This window comes from Rattus norvegicus, chromosome 6 (assembly GCF_021556685.1).
Source record: "Rattus norvegicus strain SHRSP/BbbUtx chromosome 6, alternate assembly SHRSP_T2T, whole genome shotgun sequence".
NCBI classification, from domain to species: domain Eukaryota; kingdom Metazoa; phylum Chordata; class Mammalia; order Rodentia; family Muridae; genus Rattus; species Rattus norvegicus.
In genome coordinates this window covers 3227367-3244205 of record NC_141539.1, presented here as the reverse complement: position 1 = coordinate 3244205, position 16839 = coordinate 3227367, and positions in this window count along the sequence as shown.

Below are 16839 nucleotides of genomic sequence, written 5' to 3'. Positions count from 1 at the left end.
CATTCCTGAAAATTTTTCTATATGCGAACAGTCCACTTATTACTACTGCGGCCTATTGGTAACTAAGTGAATTCACCAAGTTCCTGATATTCGGCTCACCAAAGTTTGATAAATCTTTAAAGTATACATATTACAAGACCTGCTACAGGGAACTAACTGAATTCACAAAGAAACAGTGTTTCAATTCGTTAAAACGTTGCTCTATCTTCAATAACAAGCTTATTACATGCGAATCCTATTGGGAACCTATTGAACTTACCAAGATACTTAGATTCCGTTCCTTTATATGTTGCTATATATTGAAAAGCACACTCATACAAGCATGTCCCATTGGGAATTCCCTGAATCGCCTAGAAATTTTGATTTCATTCGTTAAAATTTTTCTATATCCCGAACAGTCCACTTATTACTACTGAGCCGTATTGGGAAGAAACTGAATTCACCAAGTATCTGAGATTCTGATCACCAAATTTTGATAAATCTTTAAAAGCACAAAATTACAAGAGCCTGCTACTTGGAACTAACTGAATTCACAAAGAAACAGTGTTTCAGTTCGTTAAGACGTTGCTCTATCTTGAATAACAAGCTTATTACATGAGAATCCTATTGGGAACCTACTGAATTCACCATGATACTTAGAATCCGTTCCTTAAAATTTTGCTATATATTGAAAAGCACACTCATACAAGCATGTCCCATTGGGAACTCACTGAATTCGCATAGATATTTTCATTTCATTCGTGAAAATTTTTCGATACCCCGAACAGTCCACTTATTACTACTGCGGCCTATTGGGAACTAAGTGAATTCACAAAGTTACTGAGATTCGGCTCACCAAATTTCGGTAAATCTTTAAAAGTACACATATTACAAGAGACTGCTACTGGGAACTAACTGAATTCACAAAGAAACAGTGTTTCAATACGTTAAAACATTGCTCTATCTTGAATAAAAAGCTTATTACTTGCGAATCCTATTGGGACCTATTGAATTCACCATGATACTTATAATCCGTTCCTTAAAATGTTGCTATATATTGTAAGCACACTCATACAAGCATGTCCCATTGGGAACTCACTGAATTCGCCTAGAAATTTTGATTCCATTCCTGAAAATTTTTCTATCTGCGAACAGTCCACTTATTACTACTGCGGCCTATTGGTAACTAAGTGAATTCACCAAGTTCCTGATATTCGGCTCACCAAAGTTTGATAAATCTTTAAAAGTATACATATTACAAGACCTGCTACAGGGAACTAACTGAATTCACAAAGAAACAGTGTTTCAGTTCGTTAAAACGTTGCTCTATCTTCAATAACAAGCTTATTACATGCGAATCCTATTGGGAACCTATTGAACTTACCAAGATACTTAGATTCCGTTCCTTTATATGTTGCTATATATTGAAAAGCACACTCATACAAGCATGTCCCATTGGGAATTCCCTGAATCGCCTAGAAATTTTGATTTCATTCGTTAAAATTTTTCTATATCCCGAACAGTCCACTTATTACTACTGAGCCCTATTGGGAAGAAACTGAATTCACCAAGTATCTGAGATTCTGATCACCAAATTTTGATAAATCTTTAAAAGCACAAAATTACAAGAGCCTGTTACTTGGAACTAACTGAATTCACAAAGAAACAGTGTTTCAGTTCGTTAAAACGTTGCTCTATCTTCAATGACAAGCTTATTACATGTGAGTCCTTTTGGGAACCTACTGAATTCAACATGATACTTAGAATCCGTTCCTTAAAATGTTGCTATATATTGAAAAGCACACTCATACAAGCATGTCCCATTGGGAACTGACTGAATTCGCCTAGAAATTTTGATTCCATTCCTGAAAACTTTTCTGTATCCCGATCAGTCCACTTATTACTACTGCGGCCTATTTGGCTCTACCGGAATTGATGATGTTACTGAGATTCGGCTCAGGAAATTTTGATAAATCTTTAAAGGTACACATATTACAAGAGCCTGCTACTGGGAACTAACTAAATTCACAAAGAAACAGTGTTTGAGTACGTTAAAACGTTGCTCTATCTTGAATAACAAGCTTATTACTCGTGAATCCTATTGGGACCTAATGAATTCACCATGATACTTAGATTCCGTTCCTTAAAATGTTGATATATATTGAAAAGCACACTCATACAAGCATGTCCCATTGGGAACTCACTGAATTCGCCTAGAAATTTTGATTCCATTCGTGGAAATTTTTCTATATCCCGAAGAGTCCACTTATTACTACTGCGGCCTATTTGGAACTACCCGAATTCACGAACTTACTGAGATTCGGCTCAGGAAATTTTGATAAATCTTTAAAAGTACACATATTACAAGAGCCTGCTACTGGGAACTAACTAAATTCACAAAGAAACAGTGTTTGAGTACATTAAAACGTTGCTCTATCTTGAATAACAAGATTATTACTTGTGAATCCTATTGGGACCTACTGAATTCACCATAATACTTAGATTCCGTTCCTTAAAATGTTGCTATATATTGAAAAGCACACTCATACAAGCATGTACCATTGGACAGTCACTGAATTCGCCTAGAAATGTTCATTCCATTCCTGAAAATTTTTCTATATCCCGAACAGTCCACTTATTACTACTGAGCCCTATTGGGAAGAAACTGAATTCACGAAGTATGTGAGATTTGGCTCAACAAATTTTGATAAATCTTTAAAAGTATACATAGTACAAGAGCCTGCTACTGGGAACTAACTGAATTCACAAAGAAACAGTGCTTCAGTCCGTTAAAACGAGGCTCTATCTTGAATAACAAGCTTATTAAATGCGAATACTATTGGGAATCTACTGAGTTCACCATGATACTTAGATTCCGTTCTTTAAACTGTTGCTATATATTGAAAAGCACACTCATACAAGCATGTCCGATTAGGAACTCACTGAATTCGCCTAGAAATTTTGATTCCATTCCTGAAAATTTTTCTATATCCCAAAGAGTCCACTTATTACTATTGCGGCCTAATGGGAACTAACCGAATTCACCATGTTACTCAGATTCGGATAACCAATTTTTGATAAATCTTTAAAGGACACACATTACAAGAGCCTGCTACTGGGAACTAACTGAATTCACAAAGAAACAGTGTTTCAGTTTTTTAAAACGTTGCTCTATATTGAATAACAAGCTTATTACTTGTGAATCCTAATGGAGATCTACTGATTTCACCATGGTATTGGATTTCGTTACGTAAAATGTTGCTATGTATTTAAAAGCACACTCATACAAGCATGTCCCGTTGGGAACTCCCTGAATTCGCCTAGAAATTTTGATTCCATTCCTGAAAATTTTTCTATATCCTGAACAGTCCACTTATTACTACTGCGGCCTTTTGGGAACTAACCGAATTCACCAACTTACTGAAATTCGGCTCAACAAATTTTGATAAATATTTAAAAGCACACAATTACTAAAGCCTGCTACTGGGCCTTACTGAATTCACAAAGAAACAGTGTTTCAGTTCGTTAAAACGTTGCTCTATCTTGAATAACAAGCTCATTACATGCGAATCCTATTGGGAACCTACTGCATTCACCATGATACTTAGAATCCGTTTCTTAAAATGTTGCTATATATTAAAAAGCACACTCATACAAGCAGGTCCCATTGGGAACTCACTGAATTCGCATAGAAATTTTCATTCCATTAGTGAAAATTTTTCGATATCCCGAACAGTCCACTTATTACTACTGCGGCATATTGGGAACAAAGTGAATTCACAAAGTTACTGAGATTCGGCTCACCAAATTTTGATAAATCTTAAAAGTACACATATTACAAGAGCCGGCTACTGGGAACTAACTGAATTCACAAAGAAACAGTGTTTCAATTCCTTAAAACATTGCTCTATCTTGAATAACAAACTTATTGCTTGCGAATCCTATTGGGACCTATTGAATTCACCTTGATACTTAGATTCCGTTCCTTAAAATATTGCTATATATTGAAAAGCACACTCATACAAGCATGTCCCATTGGGAACTCACTGAATTCGCCTCGAAATTTTGATTCCATTCCTGAAAATTTTTCTATATACCGAACAGTCCACTTATTACTACTGAGCCCTATTGGGAAGAAACTGAATTCACGAAGTATGTGAGATTAGGCTCAACAAATTTTGATAAATCTTTAAAAGTATACATATTACAAGAGCCTGCTACTGGTAACTAACTGAATTCACAAAGAAACAGTGCTTCATTTCGTTAAAACGTTGCTCTATCATGAATAACAAGCTTATTACATGCGAATCCAATTGGGAACCCACTGAATTCACCATGATACTTAGATTCCGTTCGTTAAACTATGGCTATATATTGAAAAGCACACTCATACAAGCATGTACCAATGGGAACTCCCTGAATTCGCCTAGAAATTTTGATTCCATTCCTGAAAATTTTTCTATATCCCGAACAGTCCACTTATTACTACTGCGGCCTATTGGGAACTAACCGAATTCACCTACTTACTGAGATTCGGCTCACCAAATTTTGATAATTCTTTAAAAGCACACAATTACAATAGCCTGCTACTGGGCCTTACTGATTTCACAAAGAAACAGTGTTTCAGTTCGTTAAAACGTTGCTCTATCTTGAATAACAAGCTTATTACATGCGAATCCTATTGGGAACCTACTGTACTCACCATGATACTTAGAATCCGTTCCTTAAAATGTTGCTATATATTGAAAAGCACACTCATACAAGCATGTCCCATTGGGAACTCACTGAATTCGCATAGAAATTTTCATTCCATTCGTGAAAATTTTTCGATATCCCGAACAGTCCACTTATTAATACTGTGGCCTATTGGGAACTAAGTGAATTCACAAAGTTACTGAGATTCGGCTCACCAAATTTTGATAAATCTTAAAAGTACACATATTACAACAGCCTGCTACTGGGAACTAACTGAATTCACGAAGAAAGAGTGTTTCAATTCGTTAAAACATTGCTCTATCTTGAATAACAAGCTTATTACTTGCGAATCCTATTGGGACCTATTGAATTCACGATGATACTTAGATTCTGTTCCTTAAAATGTTGCTATATATTGAAAAGCGTACTCATACGAGCATGACCCATTGGGAACTCACTGAGTTCGCCTAGAAATTTTGATTCCATTACTGAAGATTTTTCTATATCCCGAACAGTCCACTTATTACTACTGAGCCCTATTGGGAAGAAACTGAATTCACCAAGTGTCTGAGATTCGGCTCAACAAATTTTGATAAATCTTTAAAAGTATACATATTACAAGAGCCTGCTACTGGGAAGTAACTGAATTTACAAAGAAACAGTGTTTCTGTCGTTAAAACGTTGCTGTATCTTGAATAACAAGCTTATTACATGCGAATCCTATTGGGAACCTACTGAATTCACTATGATACTTAGATTCCGTTCCTTAAAATGTTGCTATGTATTGAAAAGCACACTCATACAAGCATGTCCCATTGGGAAAAAACTGATTCGCCTAGATATTTTGATTCCTTTCATGAAAATTTTTCTATATTCCGAACAGTCACTTATTACTACTGCGGCCTATTGGGAACTAAGTGAATTCACAAAGTTACTGAGATTCGGCTCACCAAATTTCGGTAAATCTTTAAAAGTACACATATTACAAGAGACTGCTACTGGGAACTAACTGAATTCACAAAGAAACAGTGTTTCAGTTCGTTAAAACGTTGCTCTATCTTGAATAACAAGCTTATTACATGCGAAATCTATTGGGAACATACTGAATTCACCATGATACTTAGATTCCGTTCGTTAAACTGTTGTTATATAGTGAAAAGCACACTCATACAAGCATGTCCCATTGGGAACTCACTGAATTCGCCTAGAAATTTTGATTCCATTCGTTAAAATTTTTCTATATCACGAAGAGTCCTCTTTTTACTACTGCGGCCTATTGGGAACTAACCGAATTCACCATGTTACTCAGATTCGGCTCAACAAATTTTGATAAATCTTTAAAAGTACACATATTACAAGAGCCTGCTACTGGGAACTAACTGAATTCACAAAGAAACAGTGTTGCAGTTAATTAAATCGTTGCTTAATCTTGAATAACAAGCTTATTACTTGGGAATCCTTTTGGAGATCTACTGAATTCACCATGATACTTAGATTCCGTTTCTTAAAATGTTGCTATATATTGGAAAGCACACTCATATAAGCATGTCCCATTGGTAACTCACTGAATTCGCCTAGAAAGTTTCATTCCATTCGTGAACATTTTTCGATATCCCGAACAGTCCACTTATTACTACTGCGGCCTATTGGGAACTAAGTGAATTCACAAAGTTACTGATATTCGGCTCAACAAATTTTGATAAATCTTTAAAAGCACACAATTACAAGAGCCTGCTACTGGGCACTAACTGAATTCACAAAGAAACAGAGTTTCAGATCGTTAAAACGTTGCTGTATCTTGAATAACAAGCTTATTTCATGCGAATCCTATTGGGAACCTACTGAATTCACCATGATACTTAGAGTCCGTTCCTTAAAATATTGCTATGTATTGAAAAGCACACTCATACAAGCATGTCCCATTGGGAACTCACTGAATTCGCCTAGATATTTTGATTCCTTTCATGAAAATTTTTCCATATTCCGAACAGTCCACTTATTACTACTGCGGCTTATTTGGAACTAAGTGAATTCACCAAGTTCCTGACATTCGGTTCACCAAATTTTGAGAAATATTTAAAAGTACACATATTACAAGAGCCTGCTACTGGGAACTAACTGAATTCACAAAGAAACAGTGTTTCAACTCGTTAAAACATTGCTCTATATTGAATTACAAGCTTATTACTTGCGAATCCTATTGGGACCTATTGAATTCACCATGATACTGAGATTCCGTTACTTAAAATCTTGCTATATATTCTAAAGCACACTCATACAAGCATGTCTCATTGGGAACTCCCTGAATTCGCCTAGATTTTTTGATTACATTCCTGAAAATTTATCTATATCCCGAAGAGTCCACTTATTACTACTGTTGCCTATTGGGAACTAACCTAATTCAACAACTTACTGAGATTCGGCTTACCATATTTTGACAAATATTTAAAAGCACACAATTACAAGTGCCTGCTACTGGGCCTTACTGAATTCACAAATAACAGTGTTTCAGTTCGTTAAAACGTTGCTCTATCTTGAATAACAAGCTTATTACATGCGAATCCTATTGGGAACCTACTGAATTCACCATGATACTTAGATTCCGTTCCTTAAAATGTTGCTATATATTGAAAAGCACACTCATACAAGCATGTCTCATTGGGAACTCCCTGAATTCGCCTAGATTTTTTGATTACATTCCTGAAAATTTATCTATATCCCGAAGAGTCCACTTATTACTACTGTTGCCTATTGGGAACTAACCTAATTCAACAACTTACTGAGATTCGGCTTACCATATTTTGACAAATATTTAAAAGCACACAATTACAAGTGCCTGCTACTGGTCCTTACTGAATTCACAAATAACAGTGTTTCAGTTCGTTAAAACGTTGCTCTATCTTGAATAACAAGCTTATTACATGTGAATCCTATTGGGAACCTACTGAATTCACCATGATACTTAGATTCCGTTCCTTAAAATGTTGCTATATATTGAAAAGCACACTCATACAAGCATGTCCCATTGGGAACTCACTGAATTTGCTGTGAAATTTTGATTTCATTCGTGATAATTTTTCTATATCCCCAACAGTCCACTTATTACTACTGCGCCCTATTGGGAACTAAGTGAATTCACAAAGTTACTGATATTCATCTCACTAAATTTTGATAAATCTTTAAAAGTACACATATTACAAGAGGCTGCTACTGGGAACTAACTAAATTCACAAAGAAACAGTGTTTGAGTTCGATAAACATTGCTCTATCTTGAATAACAAGCTTATTTCTTGCGAATCCTATTGGGACCTATTGAATTCACCACGATACTTAGATTCCGTTCCTTAAAATGTTGCTATATATTTAAAAGCACACTCATACAAGCATGTCCCATTGGGAACTCACTGAATTCGCCTAGAAATTTTGATTCCATTCCTGAAAATTTTTCAATATCCCGAGTAGTCCACTTATTACTACTGAGCCCTATTGGGAAGAAACTGAATTCACCAAGTATTTGAGATTCGGCTCAACAAATTTTGATAAATCTTTAAAAGCACACAATTACAAGAGCCTGCTACTGGGAACAAACAGAATTCACAAAGAAACAGTGTTTCAGTTCGTTAAAACGTTGCTCTATCTTGAATAACAAGCTTATTACATGCGAATCCTATTAGGAACCTACTGAATTCACCATGATACTTAGGATCCGTTCCTTAAAATGTTGCTATATATTGAAAAGCACACTCATACAAGCATGTCCCATTGGGAACTCACTGAATTCGCATAGAAATTTTCATTCCATTCGTGAAAATTTTTCTATATCCCGAAGAGTCCACTTATAACTACTGCGGCCTATAGGGAACTAAGTGAATTCACAAAGTTACTGAGATTCGGCTCACCAAATTTTGATAAATCTTTAAAAGTACACATATTACAAGAGCCTGCTACTGGGAACTAACTGAATTCACAAAGAAACAGTGTTTCAATTCCTTAAAACGTTGCTCTATCTTGAATAATAAGCTTATAACTTGTGAATCCTATTTTGACCTACTGAATTCACCATGATACTTAGATTCCGTTCCTTAAAATGTTGCTATATATTGAAAAGCACACTCATACAAGCATGTCCAATTGGGAACTCACTGAATTTGCCTAGAAATTTTGATTCCATTCCTGAAAATTTTTCTGTATCCCGAACAGTCCACTTATTACTACTGAGTCCTATTAGGAAGAAACTGAATTCACGAAGTATGTGAGATTCGGCTCACCAAATTTTGATAAATCTTTAAAAGTACACATATTACAAGAGCCTGCTACTGGGAACTAACTGAATTCACAAAGAAACAGTGCTTCAGTTCGTTAAAACGTTGCTCTATCTTGAATAACAAGCTAATTACATGCGAATCCTATTGGAGATCTACTGAATTCACCATGATACTTAGATTCCGTTCCTTAAAATGTTGCTATATATTGAAAATCACTCATACAAGCAGGTCCCATTGGGAACTCACGGAATTCGCCTAGAAATTTTGATTCCATTCTTGAAAATTTTTCTATATCCCGAAATGTCCACTTATTACTACGGAGCATTATTGGGAAGAAACTGAATTCACGAAGTTTGTGAGATTCGGCTCACCAAATTTTGATAAATTTTTAAAAGTACATATATTACAAGAGCCTGCTACTGGGAACTAACTGAATTCACAAAGAAACAGTGTTTCAGTTCGTTAAAACTTTGATCTATCTTGAATAACAAGCTTATGACATGCGAATCCTATTGGGAACCTATTGAATTCAACATGATACTTAGATTCTGTTCCTTAAAATGTTGCTCTATATTGAAAAGCACACTCATATAAGCATGTCCCATTGGGAACTCCCAGAATTCGACTATAAATTTTGATTTCATTCGTGAAAATTTTTCTATATCCTGAATAGTCCACTTATTAAGACTGAGTCCTATTGGGAAGAAACTGAATTCACCAAGTATCTGAGATTCTGCTCACCAAATTTGGTAAATCTCTAAAAGCACAAAATTACAAGAGCCTGGTACTTGGAACTAACTGAATTCACAAAGGAACAGTGTTTCAGTTCGTTAAAACGTTGCTCTATCTTGAATAACAGTCTTATTACATGCGAATCGTATTGGGAACCTACTGAATTCACCATGATACTTAGATTCCGTTCCTTAAAATGTTGCTATATATTGAAAAGCACACTCATACAAGCATGTCCCATTGGGAACTCACTGAATTCGCCTAGAAATTTTGATTCCATTCGTGAAAATTTTTCGATATCCCCAACAGTCCACTTATTACTACTGCGGCCCATTGGGAACTAAGTGAATTCACAAAGTTACTGAGATTCATCTCACGAAATTTTGATAAATCTTTAAAAGTACACATATTACAAGAGCCTGCTACTGGGAACTAACTAAATTCACAAAGAAACAATGTTTGAGTTCGTTAAAACGTTGCTCTATCTTGAATAACAATCTTATTACTTGTGAATCCTATTGGGACCTATTGAATTCACCATGATACTTAGATTCCGTTCCTTAAAATGTTCCTATATATTGAAAAGCACACTCATACAAGCATGTCCATTGGGAACTCACTGAATTCACCTAGAAATTTTGATTCCATTCCTGAAAATTTTTCTATATCCCGAACAGTCCACTTATTACTACTGAGCCCTATTGGGAAAAAACTGAAATCACCAAGTATCTGAGATTCTGCTCACCAAATTTGATAAATCTTTAAAAGCACAAAATTAGAAGAGCCTGGTACTTGGAACTAACTGAATTCACAAAGAAACAGTGTTTCAGTTCGTTAAAACTTAGCTCTATCTTGAATAACAAGCTTATTACATGCGAATCCTATTGGGAACCTACTGAATTCACCATGATACTTAGATTCCGTTCCTTAAAATGTTGCTATATATTGAAAATCACTCATACAAGCAGGTCCCATTGGGAACTCACGGAATTCGCCTAGAAATTTTGATTCCATTCTTGAAAATTTTTCTATATCCCGAAATGTCCACTTATTACTACGGAGCATTATTGGGAAGAAACTGAATTCACGAAGTTTGTGAGATTCGGCTCACCAAATTTTGATAAATTTTTAAAAGTACATATATTACAAGAGCCTGCTACTGGGAACTAAATGAATTCACAAAGAAACAGTATTTCAGTTCGTTAAAACGTTGCTCTATCTTGAATAACAAGCTTATTACATGCGAATCCTATTGGGAACCTACTGAATTCACCATGATACTTAGCGTCCGTTCCTTAAAATGTTGTTACATATTGAAAAGCACACTCATACAAGCATGTCCCATTGGGAAGTCACTGAATTCGCCTAGAAATTTTGATTCCTTTCGTTAAAATTTTTCTATATCCCGAAGAGTCCTCTTATTACTACTGCGGCCTATTTGGACATAACCGAATTCACCATATTATTCAGATTCGGCTCACCAAATTTTGATGAATCTTTAAAAGTACACATATTACAAGAGCCTGCTACTGAGAACTAACTGAGTTCACAAAGAAACAGTGTTTCAGTTCGTTAAAACTTTGCTCTATCTTGAAAAACAAGCTTATTACATGCGAATCCTATTGGAGATCTACTGAATTCACCATGATACTTAGATTCCATTACTTAAAATGTTGCTATATATTGAGAAGCACACTCATACAAGCATGTCCCATTGGGAACTCCCTGAATTTGCCTAGAAATATTGATTCCATTCCTGAAAATTTTTCTATATCCCCAACAGTCCACTTATTACTACTGCGGCCTATTGGGAACTAAGGGAATTCACTAAGTTACTGATATTCATCTCACGAAATTTTGATAAAACTTTAAAGTACACATATTACAAGAGCCTGCTACTGGGAACTAACTAAATTCACAAAGAAACAGTGTTTGAGTTCGTTAAAACATTGCTCTATCTTGAATAACAAGCTTATTACTTGCGAATCTTATTGGGACCTATTGAATTCACCATGATACTTAGATTCCGTTCCTTAAAATGTTCCTAATATTGAAAAGCACACTCATACAAGCATGTCCCATTGGGAACTCACTGAATTCGCCTAGAAATTTTGATTCCATTCCTGAAAATTTTTCTATATCCCGAACAGTCCACTTATTACTACTGAGCCTTATTGGGAAAAAACTGAATTTACCAAGTATCTGAGATTCTGCTCACCAAATTTTGATAAATATTTAAAAGCACAAATTACAAGAGCCTGGTACTTGGAACTAACTGAATTCACCAAGAAACAGTGTTTCAGTTCGTTAAAATGTTGCTCTATCTTGAATAACAAGCTTATTACAAGCGAATCCTATTGGGAACCTACTGAATTCACCATGATACTTAGATTCCGTTCCTTAAAATGTTGCTATATATTGAAAAGCACACTCATACAAGCATGTCCCATTGGGAACTCACTGAATACGCTTAGAAATTTTGATTCCATTCGTTAAAATTTTTCTATATCCCGAAGAGTCCACTTATTACTACTGCGGCCAATTGGGAACTAAGTGAATTCACCATGTTCCTGACATTCGGCTCACCAAATTTTGATATATCTTTAAAAGTACACATATTACAAGTCTGCTTCGGGGAACTAACTAAATTCACAAAGAAACAGTGTTTGAGTATGTTAAAACGTTGCTCTATCTTGAATAACAAGCTTATTACTTGTGAATCCTATTGGGACCTGCAAATTCACAATGATACTTAGATTCCGTTCTTAAAATGTTGCTATATATTGAAAAGCACACTCATACAAGCATGTCCCATTGGGAACTCACTGAATTCGCCTAGAAATTTTGATTCCATTCGTGAAAATTTTTATATATCTCGAAGAGTCCACTTTTTACTACTGCGGCCTATTGGGAACTAACCGAATTCACCATGTTACTGAGATACGGGTCAACAAATTTTGATAAATCTTTAAAAGTACACATATTACAAGAGCCTGCTACTGGGAACTAACTGAATTCACAAGGAAACAGTGTTTCAGTTTGTTAAAACGTTGCTCTATCTTGAATAACAAGCTTATTACATGCGAATCGTACTGGGACCCTACTGAATTCACCATGATACTAAGAATCCGTACCTTAAAATGTTGCTATATATTGAAAAGCACACTCATACAAGCATGTCCAATTGGGAACTCTCTGAATTCGCATAGAAATTTTCTTTCCATTTGTGAAAATTTTTCGATATCCCGAAAAGTCCACTTATTACTACTGCGGCCTATTGGGAACTAAGTGAATTCACAAAGTTAAGAGATTCGTCTCACCAAATTTTGATAAATCTTTAAAAGTACACATATTACAAGAGCCTGCTACTGGGCCTTACTGAATTCACAAAGAAACAGTGTTTCAGTTCATTAAAACGATGCTCTATCTTGAATAACAAGCTTATTACTTGCGAATCCTATTGGGAACCTACTGAATTCACCATGATACTTAGATTCCGTTCGTTAAACTGTTGCTATATATTGACAAGCACACTCATACAAGCATGTCCCATTGGGAACTCACTGAATTCGCCTAGAAATTTTGATTTCATTCGTGAAAATTTTTCTATATCCCCAACAGTCCACTTATTACTACTGCGGCCTATTGGGAACTAAGTGAATTCACTAAGTTACTGAGATTCATCTCATGAAATTTTGATAAAACTTTAAAGTACACATATTACAAGAGCCTGCTACTGGGAACTAACTAAATTCACAAAGAAACAGTGTTTGAGTTCGTTAAAACATTGCTCTATCTTGAATAACAAGCTTATTACTTGCGAATCTTATTAGGACCTATTGAATTCACCATGATACTTAGATTCCGTTCCTTAAAATGTTCCTAATATTGAAAAGCACACTCATACAAGCATGTCCCATTGGGATCTCACTGAATTCGGCTAGAAATTTTGATTCCATTCCTGAAAATTTTTCTATATCCCGAACAGTCCACTTATTACTACTGAGCCTAAATTGGGAAAAAACTGAATTTACCAAGTATCTGAGATTCTGCTCACCAAATTTTGATAAATCTTTAAAAGCACAAATTACAAGAGCCTGGTACTTGGAACTAACTGAATTCACCAAGAAACAGTGTTTCAGTTCGTTAAAACGTTGCTCTATCTTGAATAACAAGCTTATTACTTGTGAATCCTATTGGGACCTGCTGAATTCACCATGATACTTAGATTCCGTTCTTAAAATGTTGCTTATATATTGAAAAGCACACTCATACAAGCATGTCCCATTGGGAACTACCTGAATTGGCCTAGAAATTTTGATTCCATTCCTGAAAATTTTTCTATATCCCGAACAGTCCACTTATTACTACTGCGGCCTATTGGGAACTAACCGAATTCACCATGTTACTCAGATTCGGCTCAACAAATTTTGATAAATCTTTAAAAGTATACATATTACAAGAGTCTGCTACTGGGAACTAACTGATTTCACAAAGAAACAGTGCTTCAGTTCATTAGAACGTTGCTCTATCTTGAATAACAAGCTTATTACCTGCGAATCCTTTTGGGAACCTACTGAATTAACCATCATACTTAGAATCCGTTCCTTAAAATGTTGCTATATATTGAAAAGCACACTCATACAAGCATGCTCCATTGGGAACTCACTGAATTCGCCTAGAAATTTTCATTCCATTCGTGAACATTTTTCGATACCCCGAAGAGTCCACTTATTACTGCAGTGGCCTATTGGGAACTAAGTGGATTCACAAAATTACTGAGATTCGGCTCACCAAATTTTGATAAATCTTTAAAAGTACACATATTACAAGAGCCTGCTACTGGGAACTAACTGAATTCACAAAGAAAGAGTGTTTCATTTCGTTAAAACATTGCTTTATCTTGAAAAACAAGCTTATTACTTGCGAATCCTATTGGGACCTATTGAATTCACCATGATACTTAAATTCCGTTCCTTAAAATGTTGCTATATATTGAAAATCACACTCATACAAGCATGTCCCATTGGGAACTCACTGAATTCGCCTAGAAATTTTGATTCCATTCGTGAAAATTTTACTATATCCCGAACAGTCCACTTATTACTACTGAGCCCTATTGGGAAGAAACTGAATTCACCAAGTATCTGAGATTCGTCTCAACAATTTTGGTAAATCTTTAAAAGAATACATATTACAAGAGCCTGCTACTGGGAACTAACTGAATTCACAAAGAAACAGTGTTTCAGTTCGTTAAAACGTGCCTCTATCTTGAGTAACAAGCTTATCACATGCGAATCCTATTGGGAACATACTGAATTCACAATGATACTTAGATTTCGTTCCTTAAACTGTTGCTATATATTGAAAAGCACACTCATACAAGCATGTCCCATTGGGAACTCACTGAATTCGCCTAGAAATTTTGATTCCATTCCTGAAAATTTTTCTATATCCCGAATAGTCCACTTATTACTACTGCTGCCTATAAGTAACTATGTGAATTCACCAAGTTCATGACATTCGGCTAACCAAATTTTGATAAATATTTAAAAGTACACATATTACAAGAGCCTGCTCCTGGCAACTAACTGAATTCACAAAGAAACAGTGTTTCAGTTCGTTAAAACGTTGCTCAATCTTGAATAACAAGTTTATTACATGCGAATCCTATTGGGAACCTATTGAATTCACGATGATACTTAGATTCCGTTCCTTGAAATGTTGCTATATATTGAAAAGCACACTCATACAAGCATGTCCCATTGGGAACTCCCTGAATTCGCCTAAAAATTTTGATTCCATTCCTGAAAATTGTTCTATATCCCGAACAGTCATCTTATTACTACTGCGGCCTATTGGGAACTAAGCGAATTCACCAAGTTACTGAGATTCGGCTCACCAAATTTTGATAAATCTTTAAAAGCACAAAATTACAAGAGCCTGCTACTGGGAACTAACAGAATTCACAAAGAAACAGTGTTTCAGTTCTTAAAACGTTGCTCTATCTTGAATAACAAACTTTTTACATACGAATACCATTGGGATCCTACTGAATTCACCAAAATACTAAGAAGCCGTTCCTTAAAATGTTGCTATATACTGAAAAGCAAACTCATACAAGCATGTCCCATTGGGAACTCCCTGAATTAGCCTAGAAATTTGGATTCCATTCGTGAAAATTTTTCTATATCCCGAACAGTCCACTTATTACTACTGCGGCCTATTGGGAACTAACCGAATTCACCAAATTACTGAGATTCTGCTCACCAAATTTTGATAAATCTTTAAAAGCACTCAATTACAAGAGCCTGCTACTGGGAACTAACTGAATTCACAAGGAAACAGTGTTTCAGTTCTTAAAACGTTGCTCTATCTTTAATAACAAACTTATTACATACGAATACCATTGGGATCCTACTGAATTCACCAAAATACTAAGAAGCCGTTCCTTAAAATGTTGCTATATATTGAAAAGCACACTCATACAAGCATGTCCCATTGGGAAATCCCTGAATTCGTCTAGAAATTTTGATTCCATTCGTCCAAATTTTATATATCCCGAAGAGTCCACTTATTACTACTGCGGCCTATTGGTAACTAAGTGATTTCACCATGTTGCTGAGATTCGGCTCACCAAATTTTGATAAATCTTTAAAAGTACACATATTACAAGAGCCTGCTACTGGGAACTAACTGAATTCACAAAGAAACAGTGCTTTAGTTCGTTAAAACGTTGCTCTATCTTGAATAACAAGCTTATTACATGCGAATCCTATTGGAGATCTACTGAATTCCCCATGATACTTAGATTCCGTTCGTTAAACTGTTGCTTTATATTGAAAACCACACTCATACAAGCATGTCCCATTGGAAACTCACTGAATTCGCCTAGAAATTTTCAATCCATTCGTGAAAATTTTTCGAAATCCCGAACAGTCCACTTATTACTAATGCGGCCTATTGGTAACTAAGTGAATTCACCAAGTTCCTGAGATTCGGCTCACCAAATTTTGATAAATCTTTAAAAGTACACATATTACAAGAGCCTGCTACTGGGAACTAACTGAATTCACAAAGAAACAGTGTTTCAGTCCGTTAAAACGTTGCTCTGTCTTGAATAACAAGCTTTTTACTTGCGAATCGTATTGGGAACCTCTGAATTCAC